This window comes from Takifugu flavidus, chromosome 1 (genome assembly GCF_003711565.1).
Source record: "Takifugu flavidus isolate HTHZ2018 chromosome 1, ASM371156v2, whole genome shotgun sequence".
Taxonomy (NCBI): domain Eukaryota; kingdom Metazoa; phylum Chordata; class Actinopteri; order Tetraodontiformes; family Tetraodontidae; genus Takifugu; species Takifugu flavidus.
The window spans coordinates 2,532,399-2,539,076 of record NC_079520.1 but is presented as its reverse complement, the minus strand read 5'-3'; positions in this window follow the sequence as shown (position 1 = coordinate 2,539,076).

Here is a 6,678-nt window from a genome sequence, read left to right as displayed (position 1 = left end):
ATCTTAATGCCTGAGTCTTGCAGTTTGACACCCATCACAATAAATGAGGCGAGTATGGGGGGAGCTGGTGGAGGTAACGGGATGGCTATAGTTGTTGGGGAATTTGTTTTGATGAGATTAACTCTGCATAATGGAGGTAAAGCTGGACGTAATCTAATCAGCTCCACATCGTGACTGAGGTAAGGAATCTTCCGTTTGGACAAACTTTTCGCTTGCTGATTTACCTGCTTGCTACTGGGGAACCTGGGGAACATTCTAATTTTCTGGAGCTGCATCAGTTGAAATAAATGAAAATATAAATATTTCCAGAAAGAGAATGTCCTGGTTTGGGACCTCAAGTTTGATCAGTTTGTAACTAAAGCCGCACAGCCCACGGTTGAATTCAGAAATGATTGGGGAAGAACGTTGGCACGGTTCCCTTTCCCTCTTCAACTCACATTGTTATTGCTTTGAGTGGAGAAGAACACCACTGATCTGCTCCCCCTCCCCACACCCCCGTGCTGACCTCCAACCATGTGACAGACAAGAAAAAGAGGCTGAGGAAAATAACTTCTACTTAGCAGGAGAAAGAAGATCTCCGATAAAGACCAGCTTTTGTGGGGGGTGATTGAGGGTAAGTGCACATTCTGCATTGTCCTCCAACACTCGACCTCTGATAAACCTGTGGATCAGTTTTCCCCCGTTTTCCCGCCTGACAGATTTGAGGACGCTGTTAACCCCCCTTATAACCTAATTTCTTCTATTTCCCACAACCCCCTCCTCCTTTTGGGCTTTAGCCCCTCCCCGTATTTGCTCCTTTCCACCTGACTAGCCAATGGGACCAGACTGGCGTGTCTGGGTTTGGGACGGGGGGGGGGTTACGATGCCTGAGTGGACAGGACCAAGCACCTAGCTGGCCAGACAAGCGTGAGCAGAGCAGCCTCTCACATGTTGATGCTGAAAACACGTTTTTGAGATCCAGAATCAGCAGAGACAAAAATGAACTGAAACAGCTGGATAAGCTTTTTGGACTGAACCAACACCGAAGACGCTGTCCTGCAGGATGCACGCACGAGGGCGGAGGTTCGCTGACACAGATGTGCCGATGGGGATGGAGGGTGAGGAAGAGAACATGGCCCGGAGCAGAGCCGGGAGCTGCGTGGAGTTCCACAACGTCAAAGTAAGTGTCTTCCATGCTTTCGATAAGGGGAAATTTCTGCTCCTCTGGTCTCTGATAAATGACATAAATGTCTGCTTGTGTGAAAATGCACCTGTTGCACGATGAAAGTGTCATCTCACACTGATGACTACGCTCAATTAGTGAATGCTCTGTTAGCTGGACAGCAAAGGTCGTTTCACTAAAAAAAAAACAGAATCATGATCATTTTAAACTCCAACACAGGGTAACAATGAGGAGATCGGTGTCGCGCAGTCACATGTGGGCCACATGGATTCATGCACCACTTGCTTTTATGCCGATAGAAATTCAAACATTGTGCCTGTGTTGAATCCAGGAGACCAGAAGTGATTCTGAAGTGACTGTGAGCTGCTGCAGGAGGGTCTGAGTTGTGTTGCCAGGCGCTGCAGCTCAACTGTTTTCCTCTTGGTTATCACCATCAGAGTAAAGCAACAGGTCTGTGCTGTTGTTGTGGAGGGAAAATGGACGTATGTATGTGTGGAATGATATCATCCTCTTTTATAGAGTGTTGTTACCAATGTCCAGGTTTATTGATGCCATAAATGACTTTATGAAGAGAGACGCCAGCGGCGGCTGCGCGGCAGCCGTTAGAGTCAACACGTGCACGCTGACACTTCCTCATGTGATAAAAAGCCGAGTCAGGTGAGAAAGTGATAAGAAGGCAGAGCTGATTTTTCATTTGTTGTGACATTGTGGTAATTAGAATCAAAAAGCCAATCAAGCGATTTCCAGGATCATCTAAACCAAGTGGATGAGGTGGGGCTTCTTCGTTTAGGATGCTCAGGATCCCCCTTTATTCACGGTCTATGGCTACATCACTGAAGATGTACGTCAGACTTTAACACGCCGTGATAAAGGCTCTCAGGCAGCTTGCAAAACTGCACCGGCCTCAATTACTCTGAATTAATGTGAGATCCAGTCCGTACTGGCTGAAAGACAAAGGGTCCTGCACAGTGTTTGGGACGCAGAACATTTGTGGGAACCAGTTTACAAGGAATGGATTTTGAAACCCTCCACTGATGCTGCATTATTGTCAGCAGTGGACTATCAAAATAAAGTGATATCTGATCTAACTTTTGGAATGTCTTCTGGCAAGTGTGGAGGAGATCTGAGTAGAGTTCAGCTGCTTATGAGGAGGCCTGTTTATGATCTGCTCTGGCAGCGGTTAACCAACACTCGCATCTCTCTAAGACCAACTTTATTGCATTTGTCACTTTGAATGCCTTTAGAGGGAAATACTGTGAAAACTCTTCTGTTATGGAGTTGGAAGTATATGTAATTTATGTCTCTGCCTTACACGTGATAAATCCTGAACATGGAATACCCCCAAGCTGGATGTACCTAAAATAATTTATACAGTTTTCAGCTGTCGAAAATCCTGTAGTTATCAGACAACCTGAGATCGTCTGACCTGATTTATTTAACTTTTTAAAAAATGATTGGCCCCAACCAGTTGCTATGGATAGATTTTATAACCTCTATCTCACCTCTGTTTTATTGCCATGCGAGGCGCACACACAAACACACACACACACGGACTCATCAGATTTATGAAGTTAAGTGCCATCAGCATGAGTTGGTGTGTGGAGCAGGAAGTCAGGTGGCATCACATGCGCTGGCACGGGCTGCACCAACGGGGAGGAATGCTGCCTCTTTGTTCTAAACCCAGGCTGAGGGGGCGGCTGTTGATCATCTGAGCCTGACCCACACAGGTAAAAGCATTCTTCCAGGGGCCCCATCCACATGAAAGCCAAATTAATTTCATCAAGATCCCTGAAGGAAGCGAAACATTTCGATTTCGATGCGTTTGGGGAGATTTCTGCATCCTGATGGTTGATTTTAAGAACCATGTTTGATTAAAAGGGGAATCTTGTCATTCATAGTCCTTAATGTTAAGCAGCATTTTGAAATTTGATCATATATTTCAACAGAGATATCAGTGTGAGGGCCAAACAAGATCAGACACACGCACACGCACATCCACACACACACACACACACACACACACACGGACTCATCAGATTTATGAAGTTAAGTGCCATCAGCATGAGTTGGTGTGTGGAGCAGGAAGTCAGGTGGCATCACATGCGCTGGCACGGGCTGCACCAACGGGGAGGAATGCTGCCTCTTTGTTCTAAACCCAGGCTGAGGGGGCGGCTGTTGATCATCTGAGCCTGACCCACACAGGTAAAAGCATTCTTCCAGGGGCCCCATCCACATGAAAGCCAAATTAATTTCATCAAGATCCCCGAAGGAAGCGAAACATTTCGATTTCGATGCGTTTGGGGAGATTTCTGCATCCTGATGGTTGATTTTAAGAACCATGTTTGATTAAAAGGGGAATCTTGTCATTCATAGTCCTCAATGTTAAGCAGCATTTTGAAATTTGATCATATATTTCAACAGAGATATCAGTGTGAGGGCCAAACAAGATCAGACACACGCACACGCACATCCACACACACACACACACACACACACACACACACACACATAGAGGATGAGGCTTCGAGCCCCTGAGCCTGAGCATATCATTAGATTTATCTCCAGGTATATTATTACTGCCCTAGAGTCATAACAAATCAGGCTATATTGATGCACTGTATATGTATTTAGGGATACATGCGTTTTGCCTGTGTATATATTCAGCCGTGCATGTGTGTCTATGTGTGTGCTTGCGTGTGTGTGTGTGTGATTGAGAGAAGAGAAAGCAAAAGAGGTTTAGAGGATCAACAATCACTATATGAAGGTATGCATTTTCCTCACGTGACATTTAATTTATATTCTCTGTGTGTGTGTGTGTGTGTGTGTGTGTGTGTGTGTGTGTGAACATTCCCCTGGGGATTAGGAGCCTTGTCTCCTGAGGTTATTCTCTGTTGATAGCGAATCCCACCAAAGCCTTTGGAGACCTCACAAATTGTCACATCTCTGCAAATGTTCCTCTTTTCTTTCATTTCAGAGACCCAGAGCTTGTTCGCCCCAATCAGAAACAGCGAGATGTGACTGATTAAGGCTTTGATCTGGGGTAACACCGCATGTGTTTACCAGAACACCTGCGTCAGACGAGTTCTCGCAGAAATAGAAAAACAAATTCCCTTTAGTTGTGGCAGTTGTGGCTCATTTGCCACGATTGCCCTCTTCCTGGGTGGCCATCATGGCCCCTTCAGCGGATTCGACATCAGCGCATTAGATCTTCGGCTCCAGTCTGTAGTTGTGAAACGGACCGCTGTGAAGTCAGAGGCGTCAGGGTGGTGGCAGGAGGCATTAGTCTGCTGTAAGAGGAGGGATTATGGCCCACTGACCCGGCGTTCTGGGGTCAGAGGGAAGGGGGAGGAGCGAGAGGAAATGGGAATAAGTGAGGATGTCAGGAGACAGAGGTGGATAAAGTTTATAATGACCTGATAGAACCCACCTGCACCTTCACCCTCCCATGGGGAAACTGGGTTTTGGTGCTGTTTGACTCATCTCTCTGGGAGATTGTCTCCTCCCATGTCCTGCCTTGTGTATTTTCCCCATCTTTGACTTCCATATGAAGACAGACTGTCCGGTTTTGTACATCTGAGTGATTTTAAATAAACGTAGATAAAATCTAGGGCAATATTAAGACACATTAAAGTGAAACTCAAAAGTTACGGGAAAGATGTGCTCACATGGCGCTTGTGGTCGGGAAATTCCATTCATGGGAGAACTTTAAATTCTGCCAACTGCTGATGGAATTTGTACTCAAAAAGACTCCTGGACATAATTACATGAATATTTTAACGATTGTCCTGATTGTTTATGCAGTCGGCCTAAACAGTTATGACCATTTTAAAATTCTGTTTCTGGCTCTGCGAGGCCAGCTCAGGATTCAGAGCGTTGTAAAAGTGTCTGGGATGCTGAGGATGGATAGCGACGTGCACATGAGGTCAAACAGCCTGTCGCTGACTCTGTTGCTATAGCAACGCCACACAACACAACTGCTGTCCTACCAACCGTGAAAAAAGAGGCTGCAGAAGATCAGCTCAGAGGAGAGGAAAGATGGCAGTTTAAACGCTTCACTGTCCATAATTTGGACTCTAAGTGGTTTTATTATTTGAGGATAAATAGTCAATGGATTTCATACGCAACGTTTGAAGTCAACACAAAACCTGAACATGTGTGTAACCTGAAGGCCCGCAGAGTTGATAGAAAGCAGCAGGACAGAGTGAACATGGAGGCAGGAAGGAGTCGACTACACAGGAGAACCATACATCAGGAAGCTTTTACGTGAGCTGACTTAAGAAACTGCAAAGATAGATTACAACATATGGAAAATGGGCAAAGAAGAAGAAGGGGTGACGGATGATATATTTTACTATAGGCCGGGAAAATATATTAAAGGCAGAGGAGCAGCGAGCTTTTGGAAACTTTTCCATTACATGAGAGGGAGAGAGAGATAGGTTAGAAAATGTTTAGAATGTGTGGCATCCTAAAAGATCTGCAATTTCCACACACTTGAGGTTTACTATTGTATTCTGTGTAATGTTGTAAATGCTGCAGTTTTATATGATTACACAGCCTAAGTGATGAAGTATCTCATCCTTGTGTGTTCTTGCTCTTATTAGCGTGTCTGATCTTTCTCTGAGCATTTTTTCTGCTTGTAGATGTTCAGGAGACCACAGATGGTGTTTGTGTTGTGCTGCAGTGTTACCGTGGCCTCTCCTGTATTTTTGTTCTTGACCCTTTCACGCCGCCCCTGTCCAGGGATGGTTGATGTCAGTCTCTCCTCCACAGTAGCTGTAGCTCTGCTATGGCAACATCAGCTTTAATGACATGTGAATCTTTGTGTGTGTGTGTGTGTGTGTGTGTGTGTTTGTCTAATTGGAGGATTGCCAAGATATAAATATATATCTATATGACCTATTTTCTTTCAGTGGGGATGTTACCATGAACTGAGTCCACTGCTGCCTTTGATTAACCCACCTGTAGAACATGCACCCACAATAACACATCATAAAAATGTCCATGAGCGGCCATGATGGCCGTGAACGGGACGGCGTGCAGGTACGACCCCGTCTCCCAGCATGCGTTTAAAAGTGCACACGCCGAAACGGCAGGACGTCTTGGCGAAGGTCCAGCGTACAGTTGGCTCCGTGCTGCTCCTCACGTTTCTCTGCTGCTTTGTTTTGACAGAGAGGCTGAAAATATATGGCGGCCTTTACAAAGGTTCAACTGGGTTTTTAAAAATAGCAACAGGCCGTTCCCTGGGAGCAGGCAGGCAGACAGGCAGGCAGGCAGGCAGGCAGGCAGACAGGCAGACAGGCAGGAAGGCAGGCAGGAAGGCAGACAGACAGGCAGGCAGGCAGGCAGGCAGGCAGACAGGCAGGAAGGCAGGGAGGCAGGCAGGAAGGCAGACAGACAGGCAGGCAGGCAGGCAGGCAGGCAGGCAGGCAGGCAGGCAGACAGGCAGGCAGGCAGACAGGCAGGCAGAGCTGAGGGTGCTTCTGCTTCACCTTTATCACATTTCTGGGACTGAGTGT